Consider the following 14,469-nt stretch of genomic DNA (forward strand, 5'->3'; position numbering starts at 1 on the left):
TAATTACTGCAGTGCACACAGTGTGGTGGGGGTTGGGGGGGCGACACTGGGGTGGGGGCGGCTTCAAAAGGTAGGCCTGCTGCCCAGCAATGTGAGGGGGTGCACAGGAGTGGGTCTGCACAAGTTGTTCCAGATGAGCATCTTGGACAAAGGCTGCCCCCTCCTGATGGCAGGTCAGGAGAGGAGGGGGCTGGGGGTCAGGGACTGGAGGGTTAGGGAGGAGGTTTCAAGGATACTTAGGGCTACAGAGGGATCGAGGGGTAAACAGAGGAGGGTCGAGTACAAAAGCGTGAGAAGGTGAACAGTGAAGAAGTAATGGGGTGGTGTAGAGCGACCAGGGTACACAGATACAACGAGGCATGAGTTAGGAATGTGGGGTAAACAGAGAAGACGGCGTCAAAAAAGAGCAACAGCAGTACGGGGAGAAAGATGACCCGAGACAAGCTGTGAGGGGAAGATATAGGGAGAGATCGAGGTAAAAACAGGACTTGGGGTACCCCAGTGTGTGGAGGAAGAAAGGTGGCCGAGACTGAAAGAGTCCGGGGGAGTGGCATGCGGAACAGGAAGTTAAACAGGATAAAGTTAGGAACCCGGAGTGTGAGGAGGAAGAGAGCGGAGTGATCAACAAGAGAGAAGGAGCGAAGGAGGTCTCCACTGATGTAAATAAGGGCCTGGGGAGGAAAAGGGGACCGCAGCTCGTGGAAAGAAGGAGCTGCAGCTCGTGGAAAGAGGATAGCAGTGAAGCGGTCCTGAGAAAGGGATAAAAGAGATCGAAGGGCGAATCAAGAAAAAGAAAGTTACAGCAGAGAGAGGACGAAGAGCGGAGGCACACTGGAGTGATAAAGGGCCATCGGGGTGTGAGGAGGAAGACATAGCAGAGGGCAAGAGTGGGAAGAAGGAATACAGAAAAAAAGCATGGAGGGATAGCGAGCCAAAGAAAGGGATGGGGGTGAAAATAAAACTAATCAGTAGATACAGGAGGGGCTATAGAAATGAGTAGAGAAGAAAATAATGGATGAGACAGTGGTTCTTAATCCCCAACGGCATCCCTACTGGAAACTGGGGACCCCGCCTAAGCAATTCGTACAATTTAAACCTCAAAACAAAGCACAAACAACCAGAAGCAATTATGCATTAAACAAAGACACAAACTGTAAAATCATTTATTTAATTCACCATTTTTTTTTATTTATTGTTTTACAAAAAGCGAAATATGAAATGGGAAGGTTAGAAAAATGTGGCTTTATTTCTAAACCCTGATACGCCATGCTACACTCCAACACGTCACTTTGTCTTTTTGTTTTGCTCCTAATGCATGCTCTTTTTGTCAGCAGATACCAGTGCTTCAATTGAGGCCAACAATTGTCCTTACTGTATTCTGTTTGCTGTACTTGCGCCGCTACCAAAAATCAAGCTCAACAGTCCAACTTACTTTCTAGCCTGCAATTTGAAATTACTTAACATTTACAGGGTAAACAATTTCAACTTTCCATTTTCATTTTTATGTATAAATATACACTTCAATAACCATCTCATATTATAGCCAGAGCCCCCTGAGTAGACGACCCCACATTAAGAAGTACTGGACTAACAGTGTGAGGAAACAGGGAGAAGAAATTGGTTTTAGTCAGATATCCGCTCATTGCGAGTAGCAGGGAGGTAAACACCAGGATAGTATGGCCTAGTGGGATGGGAACAGAGGGAGAAAAAAGGCTGCTGATGTCAGGAGAGGTCATAATGAGAAGCAGAGGGGTACATGGCGGAAAGGCTAGACTATGAGTGGGGGGAAATAGGAGGACAGACTGGCGGGGTCAGGAGAGGTCATAAGGAAGGGGTGAGCGTTAAATACGGGTGAAGGATGGTCCGAGAGTGAAAGAGGAAAATAATAGGTACTGGAAGGCCAAAGAACAGTAAGGTACAACGAGAACAACGAACAAAGGCAATGAGGGACAGGAGTGTGATTTAAAAGGAAGGAGGGAACGCTGGGGCGATGAGTGGAAGAGAAGGAAGGTATGGAGTAGGAAAGAGAAGATGAAAAAGGGAGGAGGATGATGAGGATAAAGACACCTGCCTTGGAGGCCTGGGGGAGTGACGCCCGACAGGGGCACGTGAGCAGAGCAGCAATGCCACAGGATCAGAAGTGATAAGAGGAAAAGAACAGGGGAAACCGGCAATAAAGGAATATATTGTTGTCATACAGCGCAATACCCTGCAGTACTAGTGAAAAGAGAACTACAGAACAGACTCTACTAAGGCCCAGGTAACTGCCTCCTTGGAAAGATATTGTGTTTTAGTTTGTGCGAGTAAAATGAACTAAACACTAGGTTATGGAATACCTCTACAAACAACTCTGTAACCGGGGGTATAGTGAGCATACCGATCTTGGGTGCACACAGTAACAGATCTCCACTGTGAAAGGATACTTAGCTTCATGGTACACAGTAACGGTGGACAGGGCGTGCATGCAGATATTCTGGGTACACAACATAGGATACACGGATGTAAATACGTTTATGGTATATAGTGAGTGAGGGTACAGAACACATGCACATCTTCAGAGTATAGAACGGAGGATACAGCAGGAATACAGATCTACAGGGGGCAAAGCAACAGAGGACACACTGGGTATAAACACCTTCAAGGAATATTGTGAGGGCACTGTGGGTATGCACCTCTTCCTGGTATAAAGTAGCGGCTACAGTAGGCATAGAGCCCTTCAAGGTCACAGTAACAAAGGATACAGTGGGTATAAACATCTTCATGCGGTACAGTAACGGAGGAAACACTGGGCATGAACATCTTCAGGGTATATAGTAAGCGAGGGTTCAGTGGGTATAAAACTCTTCATGATGTAAAGTAGAGGATACAATAGGCATAGAGCCCTTCAAGGTATACAATAACAAAGGATACAGTGGGTATAAACATCTTCATGCGGTACAGTAACAGAGGAAACACTGGACATGAACATCTAATTCCAATTTCTTTGTTTTATTAATTGAAATCTTACAAAAAATGCAAATAGTAATCAAAATATGAAGATGAAAAGAACATCTATAAATAATACCATGACATATATACTAAATTATACTTAATAAAATTCATTACATAATACATTTTAAAATTCGGTAGTTAAGGGTTTCAAATTATACTCCTATTTTTTGTCCAACTCTCATTTTTTTTTACAAAGGCAGAATTCATAGATATATCATCAGAGCCTAGACATCATGTCAAAGCTTGTCTACATGTCCTTACTCCACGGTCGTTAAATAGTCTCTTGAGTATAGCTTTCCTTTAGTTGTCTAATTCAGGGCAAAGACATAGTAAATGTACAATGTTCTCCTGCCCAGATTTACATAGTCTACATAGAGTGTCCTCTTCTGACTTCGTCCATGGAGGTAGATGGCATAAATCCGGTAGTTAGCCAAATCATGCTTTAGTAAACATGTGTTTGTTTTTTAATGACCATGGTGTATTGTTGGACCTTTTTTTTTTCTTCGAAAATCCGTTTATTATTGGCCATGCATGTTTTCTTTTTGCAAATAGATCTTTATCTTTTATCAACGAAAGATGATTAGTAACTTTCCTGAGTAATTGTATCTTATCAGATAGGCATTACTTCAAATTCTTCTATCGCTTCATTTAAGTAAGTCCAGGCCTGCAGTTTCCTATTGTTATTTATTTCCTGCCACAATAGCTGGGATAGTTGATTATCATGATCCTTTTTTATTCTGTTCCACACCTTAATAGCTTGTCCTTTTCTCGCATATAACTGGTTGTTTAAACCAAATTCCAGCCTAACTTGCGCTTGAGATGCGTTATTAGGCAGGTGAAAAAGGGTTTTATAAGTTCTTGCAAGCGCATCATTAATGATCACCGCATCTCTCCCATTTGATGCCTCACTACCATATAGATGGAGTGGAGAGGTGTGGTGCAGCGGCCAGGGCAGCTGACTTCGAAGCACAGGGTTCACAGTTCGATCCCCGGCTCCGGCGGCAGCTCAGCTCAGCACCATGTGACTCTGGGCAATAGCTTACTTAATTTCCACTACGGCCTTGAGACCCGAAAGGGTGAGTAGTTAGCGCTTTACAAATACGGATTTACATTTATTTACATTTATATATGAACATCTTCAAGGAATATTGTGAGGGCACTGTGGGTAAACACATGTCCATGGTATAAAGCAGAGGATACAATAGGCATAGAGACCTTCAAGGTATATAGTAAAAAAGGACAGTGGGTATAAACATCTTCATGCTGTACAGTAACAGAAGAAACACTGGGTATGAACACCTTCAGGGTAATATAGTAAGTGAGGGTTCAGTGGGTATAAAACTCTTCATGATATAAAGTAGAGGATACAATAGGCATAGAGCCCTTCAAGGTATACAATAACAAAAGATACAGTGGGTATAAACATCTTCATGCTGTACAGTAACTGAGGAAACACTGGGTATGAACACCTTCAGGGTATATAGTAAGTGAGGGTTCAGTGAGAATACACATCTTCAGCTAAACGGTAACAGAGGATACGTGCAAATCTTTATGGTGCACAGCGACTGAAAATGCAGTAGGCATATGAGAAACTTCACCTCATGGTGTACAGAAACAGAGAAAGAATTGTGTATAGAGCTTCCACATTTACAGAAACCGTGGGTACTTCGTTTATACACTTCTTTGGGGTATAAAGTAACAAAGGATGGAATAAGTTTACAGGAACCGAGGGTACATTGTGTATACACCTCTTCATGGTACACAGAAACAGAGGATACAATAGGCATACCGATCTTCGGTCTCTACAGAAACTGAGGGTACATTGTGTATACACCTCTTTGGAGTATAAAGTAACTGAGGATGCAATAAGGATACAGAAACCGAGGGTACATTGTGTATACACCTCTGTGGAGTATAAAACAACTGAGGATGCAATAAGGATACAGAAACCGAGGGTACATTGTGTATACACCTCTGTGGAGTATAAAGTAACTGAGGATGCAATAAGGATACAGAAACCGAGGGTACATTGTGTATACACCTCTGTGGAGTATAAAGTAACTGAGGATGGAATAAGTTTACAGGAACCGAGGGTACATTGTGTATACACCTCTTTATGGTACACAGAAACAGAGGATACAATAGGCATACCGATCTTCGGTCTCTACAGAAACCGAGGGTACATTGTGTATACACATCTCTTTGGGGTATAAAGTAACTGAGGATGCAATAAGGTTACAGAAACCGAGGGTGCATTGTGTATACACCTCTTTGGAGTATAAAGTAACTGAGGATGCAATAAGGTTACAGAAACCGAGGGTACATTGTGTATACACACCTCTTTGGAGTATAAAGTAACTGAGGATGCAATAAGGTTACAGAAACCGAGGGTACATTATGTATACACCTCTTCATGGTACACAGAAACAGAGGATACAATAGGCATACCGATCTTCGGTCTCTACAGAAACCGAGGGTACATTGTGTATACACATCTCTTTGGGGTATAAAGTAACTGTGGATACAAGAAGTTTACAGAAACCGAGGGTACATTGGGTCTACACCTCTTTGGGGTGTAAAGCAACTGAGGATGCAATAAGGTTACAGAAACTGATGGTACATTGTGTATACACCTCTTTGGGGTGTAAAGTAACTGAGGATGCAATAAGGTTACAGAAACTGGGGATGCATTTTGTCTACACCTCTTCATTGTATACAAAAACAGAGGATATAATAGTCATACCCATCCTCAGCGTTTACAGAAACTCAGGGTACATTGTGTTTACACCTCTTCACGGCATACAGTAACTGAGGATACAGTAGGCATACGTATCTCTAGGGTATACATTGCCCGATTAAGACTTCCGACCCACCGTTCAAGCCCTCATGCACTCCCATCTGAAAGGTAGTGATGCTCTATTCGCACACTGGCACACTAGGGGCATTACACAGGATATATAGTTGTATACAATAACAGAGGACACTGTGGATACATTTATTCACTGTATGCAATAATGAGGATACAGTCATTATACACATCGTCAGGCTATACTATAACTAAGCAAAACCAAAGGGGATGATGGACAGAGTGTTGAACATTGCAAGCACTCACCCCCAGTCAACTGATCTAGGTTTAATCCATCATCATTCTTTAGCTCATTCCGCCACCCCAGTTCAGACATGGCCATATGCAAATCAGTCTGACCCTGTGCCTCATGGGAACAGTCCAGCCCGAACTAAAGAATGATGATGGATTAAACGCAGATCAGTTGACTGGGGGTGAGTGCTTGCAATGTTCAACACTCCGTCCATCATCCCCTTTGGTTTTGCTTTGTTCGCCCTAAGTTGGCAGGGTATGCCCAGACGTGGGTCCCTTGCTCACTTTGCCACTGGATTCAAGCTAGCCTGGCTGATGACGCCCGATTAGCCAGAAACCGGTCCCAGGATGCTTGTTTCCAGTCCAGGGAAGACCTGGTTAGGCAGTTCAGGCTGGACTGTTCCCCTGAGGCACAGGGTCAGACTGATTTGCATATGGCCATGTCTGAACTGGGGTGGCAGAGTGGGCTAAAGAACGGTGATGGATTAAACCCAGATCAGTTGAATGGGGGTGAGTGCTTGCAATGTTCAACACTCCGTCCATCATCCCCTTTGGTTTTGCTTTAACTAAGGACACAGATACACAGCCCCTGCCACCCATCACTGTAAGCACCTTGTCTGGTGAAGCACCCACTCCCTTTCTCAACAATAATTGTTCCACCATGCAATCAAAATAGGACATTCTCACTTAAAGGAAGCAACCCAGACACTTTCACTACCCTAACTGGTTGTCCTCCATCCACTCCTCCGAACCATCCAACGGCATGCCAACATCAACAGCAGTCACCTGTTGCACAACCACCGGTCAGGCTTCAGGAAAACATTGCAACACAGATAGCAGCGAACCGAGGTGTAAACAATTCCCTTCTCAGCGAAGACCGTAATCTCTTCCTTCTGCTCGACCCCTCAGAACCCATCAATGCCTAATCACCCCCTATCCACTTAGGTTTCACCAGCATCATACCTGAATGGTCTGTCTGACCAATAGCATAACAACTTCCAGGCACAGGTCTAGTACCTCACAGATCCACGTCTCTCTGGCATCTTCAGGCTCTACTAGGTGCTGCTCTTCTCCTACTCTACCAACTACAGGACCAAAGGCCAGGAGTATGACCAACACAACCTCGCCCAGGTGAATTCTTACAGATCACAGAACTTCCCAGGTTCCAGATGAGCACCTCTGGCATCTACATCTCCCTAGCATCTTTTCGCTTTACCGGGAGCTTCTTGGGGGCCTTCTCTGTCACTCATGAACCAAAATCCAGTAGCAAGACTGACACCAGCTTATCAAGGTGAGTTCTTAAAGATCTCAAGAGATTTCAGTTAAAAACAGGATACGCCAAAACACGTTGTATGGCTGCATTCTCCATATGGTCTGGTACGGCCTAACGCCCCCTCCTCCCCTGACGGTGACAAAAACCAAGAAACTTTCTTGTTTTTGGAATAGGGGGTCGTTGACCCCCGATCGTATTTATTAACATACAAACAAGTTATATTCATAACATACCATAACGCAGAAATGACAAGACAGGATTCGGTACATTTGCTTAGATCCTAGCTTTAACAAAAACTCTAATACATAAATGTTCCTATCCTAGTCTAACACATTGCTGTTCACATTTCTGCGTATTGTTCTGGGCCTACGGCAAGGTCAAAATGCTGGCCCCTCCCCCTTACACCGAAACTGTCCCGCGCACCCCAACCGGGATGCGCATTCGCCGGAGGCCCAGCTGACCCGGAAGTACTTACCCCCAGGCAACCCCCAAACGTTCAGGACTTACTCCATAAAGGAGCCATGCAGACAGCGCAGCTTACTTACGCCCGCGTGCGGGGTGGCTAACCAACCAATGGAAAGCGTAACCCCCCCCCCTTTGTCCCCGCACCGTTCCAACCAACCGGTTGTAACTGCCCCTGGAGTCTGGTGAGAACCAAATGTCCCTCCCCTCTGGGCGGCTCACGTAATGAGACGCCCCAAAAGATGAGTCAATTTAGTCTGTCCAACCTATGACCTTACCGCTCGCCTAGGAATATCGCCTGAAAACACGACAAAAAAGGCATCAAAACATATCTACAAATTGGTAACCTGTGGAAAAAATTTACAGAAAACATACACTTTACAACGAGGCTCTCAGTTCAGGGATGGTGGGTGGGGAAAAAACAGTTAAAGAGCCTCCCGAGGGAGGTAACGCACATGCACCCGATGTGCTGCCGGGGGGAGGAAAGAGAGAATGATTCCAGAGCTCCCCCCGGTTTTAAAGTCCCGAGGGTCGCCCACGCCCCCGGAAGTGATCGGATCGCTTCCGGGGCGCGGGGGAGCCTCACGTGACCCGGGGGAGCCTCACGTGACCCGGAAGTGATTCAATCACTTCCGGGCCATGATAGCCAGCGAGTGAACAGGACTGGGAGAGGGCACAGTTCCGGTGGGGGCACGGCCGACCACCATAATGGCGGCGGGGCCGATGCTGGCCCCGCCTTCCTCTATGTTCTGGTACGGCCTAACGCCCCCTCCTCCCCTGACGGTGACAAAAACAAAGAAACTTCCTTGTTTTTGGAATAGGGGGTCGTTGACCCCCGATCATATTTATTAACATACAAACAAGTTATATTCATAACATACCATAACGCAGAAATGACAAGACAGGATTCGGTACATTCGGTACATGCTCTGCATTTGCATATGCCAATCTGCATACTATGTATATTGTAATGTCTTCTGAAGCAGGTGTTTTTCTGGTTAATAAAAAATAAAAAATAAAATAAAAACAGGATATGCCAAGGAACCATCTCTTGTTGTCACCTACGTGGACGTGGATCTTCTCAGGGCCTCCTCTGCCGAGCAATGAATCAAACTCCAGTGCTATGAATGACACCCACTCAACGTTCAGTTACCTGCCAAGTACCTCAATGATCCATCTCTTCTTGGAATCTTCTGCCTCAATCTGGGCATGTCAAGGCCTACGCTGCCAACCGCAGGAAGAAAATACAGCAGTATGACCGACACCAACTTGTGCAGGAGAGTAGTCCCAGGTCACGCAATTCCAGTTCCATGCGGAGTGCCTCAAGGATCCACCACTCTCACATTTTCTCATTCTACCTGGAGACTTCTCTGTCAACCACAGGACCAGAACCCAGCACCGTGATGCTGACACAAGTCTGCTATAAAACTCTATGATCAATGACATAACTACAGGACCCCAGGTGCTTATCGAAGGCTGGATGCATACCACAGGCATCTAATAAACACCAACAGACTCGCTCCGATGACTGGACCACTCTCCAACATGAAGATACACAGATTCACCCCTCCTCTCAATGGAGGCCAACTCACTCAAATTGATAATTGGTAGCAAAATGTATTTTACAACAGAACAAACCCCACACTGCCTGACTCCAACTTCCGAAGCACCGTTCTCATCCTCCCCCCATCAGGAAGGTAGCGATGCCCCATTCACGGGCAGGTCAACTAATAGGTGGTCCACAGTTGAAACATAGGACTATTTCATCCCCTCTTAGATGGACCGGCATTGACACTCCCTCCAAGCCTCCATCTTCAAAAACTGATCACCTAAGGAGGCCAACACAGCAGGTGACCTCACCCCACCCCCAATAAATGCAAGAACTTTAGGATATACTTTATCAGAGGATACAGAATGAGGTTAGAGGGGGTAAAAGCCCGCAGAGGGTAAACCTCCACAGAACATACAGCCCATGGAGGATGCAGAGGGTATACGCTCACAGGGGCTGCAGGGGACAAATGCCAGGAGGATGCAGAGGGTATAAACATACAAACATACTAACACACATACAAACATACTAACACACATACAAACATACTAACACACATACAAACATACTAACACACACACACACACACACACACACACACACACACACACACGGTGCCCGTAGAGAGAGGATACAGAGGGTATACGCATGTAGAGAAAGCAGAGAATAAACGCCCATAAAGGAGGCATGGGTATACATCTACTTAGAATGTAGAAGGAATGCACTCACCAAGGATAGAGTGGGCATAGCACACAAGTTACATAAGGTATACACACACAGAATAGATAAGGTATACACACACACACAGAGGATGCAGAAGGTACACACCCACAAAGTAAAGAGTTCATATTAACCAACAGAGCACAAAGCGGCTATAACTCCAAAGTGGACACAAAATGTGCGCCTCCTGAAGATACAGAGGGTACACACTTACGGAACACAGAGGACACACACACACACAACTACGGAGTGTACAGGCACATAGGAGATACAGAAGGCACACACGCACAGAGGGTATATGCTGACTTAGAATGGAGAGGATATACACCCACAGTTGATACGGAGGGTATACACACAGAGAATGCAGAAGACATGCACCCATACAGGACACTGGGCACACACAACCACAGAGTACAGGCACACACAAGAAACAGAAGGTACATGCCCACAAGAGATGCAGAGGGTATACTCTCACATGAAACGGAGAGGGAAAACACACAGAGGAAGCAGATGGGTCACCCATAGATGGTACAGAAGGTACACAACCGCAAAGGATACAGGGCTCCCACCCACAGAGGGTACACAACCGCAGAGGATACAGAGGGTGCCCACCCACAGAGGGTGCACAACCGCAGAGGATACAGAAGGTGCCCACCCACAGAGGGTACACAACCGCAGAGGAAACAGAGGATGCCCACCCACAGAGGGTACACAACCCCAGAGGATACAGAGGGCTCCCACCCACAGAGGGTACAGAGGGTGTACACACAAAGGATGAAAAAGGTACAAAACCACAGAGGATATAGAGGGTACCCACCCACAGAGGGTACAAAGGGTGCACAACCACAGATGATACAGAGGGTGCCCACCCACAGAGGATACAGAGGGTGCCCACCCACAGAGGGTAGACAACCGCAAAGGATACAGAGGGTTCCCACCCACAGAGGGTACAGAGGGTGTACACACAAAGGATGAAAAAGGTACAAAACCACAGAGGATACAGAGGGTGCCCACCCACAGAGGGTACAAAGGGTACACAACCACAGATGATACAGAGGGTGCCCAACCACAGATGATACAGAGGGTGCCCACCCACAGATGGTGTACACACAAAGGATGAAAAAGGTACAAAACCACAGAGGATATAGAGGGTGCCCACCCACAGAGGGTACAAAGGGTGCACAACCACAGATGATACAGAGGGTGCACAACCACAGATGATACAGAGGGTGCCCAACCACAGATGATACAGAGGGTGCCCACCCACAGAGGATACAGAGGGTGTCCACCCACAGATGGTGTACACACAAAGGATGAAAAAGGTACAAAACCACAGAGGATATAGAGGGTGCCCACCCACAGAGGGTACACAACCGCAGAGGATACAGAGGGTGACCACCCACAGAGGGTACACAACCACAGAGGATGCCCACCCACAGAGGGTACACAACCACAGAGGATACAGAGGTTGCCCACCCACAGAGGGTACACAACTACAAAGGATACAGTGGGTGCCCACCTACAGAGGGTACAAAGGGTACACAACCACAGATGATACAAAGGGTACACAACCACAGAGGATACAGGAGGTAGTAATCCGCAGGAAGCACACACCCACTGAAAGTACAACGGCACGGAGGGCACACAATCCCAGAGCCCTGCCAAGTCCCACATGCCCCTTCTATAAGAAGAGGTGTTCGCCCGTGGCCTCTTGGCTGCACCAGCCTCACCCCGGCCGGCAGAGACTGGCCACAAGGCTCACAGATGGAACTCCCTCAGGGGGGCGTTAGGCGCGGATTCTGTCTGCCTTTCAATACAATACACGATGTCAAAACGTTGCATTGCACACCGCGCTTTCTGCTAGCGTCGCAGCTTCATGGCGCTGTAAGATATGGAATCGCCCATCGGAGCAGTAACCATTTCATCGACTACAGGAGGAGTAAAGCATCCGTAAGCCTTGCGAGGTACAAGCCTGTGACCTGCAGGCTGCAAGTGGCCCTCTGTAGCGAGCGATAAACTCACGGAGCTATTTCAAACCAATCCCACCTTCCTCAAAAACAGAAAAAGTCACTTCATCTTTTTTGCGCTCTTTGGAGTGTTTTGTGAGATCTTTCTAAATATTTGCTCTTTTCATTATATAGTATTCAAGATAACTATTGCTATTAAGTTCTAGACAAAAACGAGAGGGGCGAGAAAAAGAGCCCGCTGCAGAGAGGGAGACCGCCAGAGAAAGAGAGGGCGAGAGAAAGCGACGGCGAAAGAGAGAGGGACCGCGAGGCGAGAGAGGGACTGGCAGAGAGAACGAGAGAAAGAGAACGAGAGAAAGAGCGCGAGAGACAGCAAGAGAGAAACAAATGCGGCTGCAGGGAGATACTGCCATAAAAGTGGGTCACAGAAAGATCGCCAGAGAGAGCGAGAGATTGCTGCAGAGAGAGGAGGCTGTAGAAAGTGATGCCGCAAAGAGCGAGAGAGGCAGCCGGGAAGAAAAAGGGAGAGACTAGGAGAGGGGGAGAGACCTAGACGGCTGCAGAAAGATGCAACCGGGGAGAGAGAGAGAGAACTGCTTAAAGAGTTGACGAGCGAGAGAGAGAACTGCTTAAAGAGATGACGAGAGAGAGAGAACACGAGAGAGAGAGAACGAGAGAGAGAGAGAACGAGAGAGAGAACGAGAGAGAACGAGAGAGAGAGAGAGAAAACGAGAGAACGAGAGAGAGAAAACGAGAAAACGAGAGAGAGAAAACGAGAGAGAGAGAGAGAGAGAACGAGAGAGAGAGAACGAGAGAACGAGAGAACGAGAGAACGAGAGAGAGAGAGAGAGAGAGAGAGAGGCCACCGCCAAAAGTGGCCCCGCAGAAGACCTTTTCGACTGGTAGGCGGTGGATTAAAAACACCATCACTTCACATCCAGCTCAATAAAAAGGATACATTTCGGTGCGAGATAAAAAAAAAATTGAAATAAAAGGAGGGCAAATTAAAAGATGGAAACGAACGTTTTCTTAGCAGGAAAAGAGCACCTCTGTAAAGAGTAATATTAAAAAGTATGCAAAACGAGGAAGGTTTGTAGGTGAAAAAGAGGGGGTTTACATTTCAATGATAGATGCATCTAAATGGTGGGGCGAAAGCAAAAAGGTCTACATTTTAAAAAGCAGAAAATGTCACAATTTATTATTTGACAAACAAGTGTGAACAACGAAATAAATATATTTCTAAAGACCTCGTACAAATAAGAAAGGAGATTTTTAGAGGCAAGCGAGAACATTTAAAAAAAATAAAGAGCGCGTCCTTCGATTGGAGAAACCACCGTCCATGTCAGTCAGGAGCCTGGAGCGAGGCTGCGTTCCAGCTTCCGTCGCTGATGCCGTGCTGGAGACAGTATCCCTTCGAGCAGGCAGATATTACAAGATAACTAGGCCTGGGCCAAAATTCCGTTCCGTTCGCAGAAATTGCCATAATTTGGCATTTTCGTGTTCCGCGGAAAGTGCGAAAATGTCAAAATTTCCGCATTCCGCAGCTTAGCGATAATTTGTTTCTTGCTCGCGCTGTAAAATAATACATTTTCGCGTGCGCGCGATCGCCTTACCTGAATCCCCACGTTCGCCGACAAGTTTGCCGATCCGGTCGCGTTCTCCACGAGATGTTGGATTGTTGGTAGCCATTTGCGCTGTCTCGCGACAGTTTGCGCCCGCAGTAACGTCATGCGTCGCGCAATCACGCCTTTCTTCTCGCGATCATGCACCGCGAGACAAGTGAAAACAAGATGGCCGCGCCCGCGAGCAACCGCATGGGTAAGTTGGCGAGCCGCGACCACGCAGAAAATACCGCGAACGGGCGGGAAAAAACTTCGGCATCTTCGCGCTATTTCCGCGTGTTTGCGGAGATTTTTAACACTTTCGCGATAATTTGCAAAAGTGAATTTCGCAAATTCCGCCCACCCCTAATGATAACACATGGCGAGGGTCGGGCCATCATAAAGATATAAACACCACCTAACACAATCCCATGGCTACAGCATTAATTCGTCTATTCTGACCTCGCAGCCCTAATCAACAGGCGTCATTTATCCACTAACAATGTAAACAAGCATTGGCATAGCCAATAGGTCTCGCCTTTGGGACCTTATAAGTGTTTAGCCAGAGATATTGACTTTGCTTATGTCTTGAAGCTGTGCAGAAGTCTGCAGCATGCTTAAAAGTTATTTTCAAGTGCCCCCCCTTCTTCGTAGCGCAACAGCTACTCACAACCTCAGCACCCTGGAACCGGGCGAATCCGGGGCGCTTCTGAGAATCCACTGGTGGAACTCTGACATTAGCAATAACATCACCGTGTGGAATTCGTGAAAGATAGTTTTCTGTGACATCACTGTTAATATTTTGGAAA

At 46.5% G+C, this 14,469-nt stretch overlaps 1 protein-coding gene across 2 annotated transcripts in view; it reads right to left on the reverse strand.

The window, feature by feature from the left end:
- Nucleotides 1-14,469, reverse strand: part of CDIN1 (CDAN1 interacting nuclease 1) — a 670,496-nt gene that overhangs the window by 523,414 nt on the left and 132,613 nt on the right. The gene's annotated exons all lie outside the window — the stretch shown is intronic.

The sequence above is a fragment of the Triturus cristatus genome, chromosome 9 (genome assembly GCF_964204655.1).
Source record: "Triturus cristatus chromosome 9, aTriCri1.1, whole genome shotgun sequence".
In the NCBI taxonomy this organism is placed as follows: domain Eukaryota; kingdom Metazoa; phylum Chordata; class Amphibia; order Caudata; family Salamandridae; genus Triturus; species Triturus cristatus.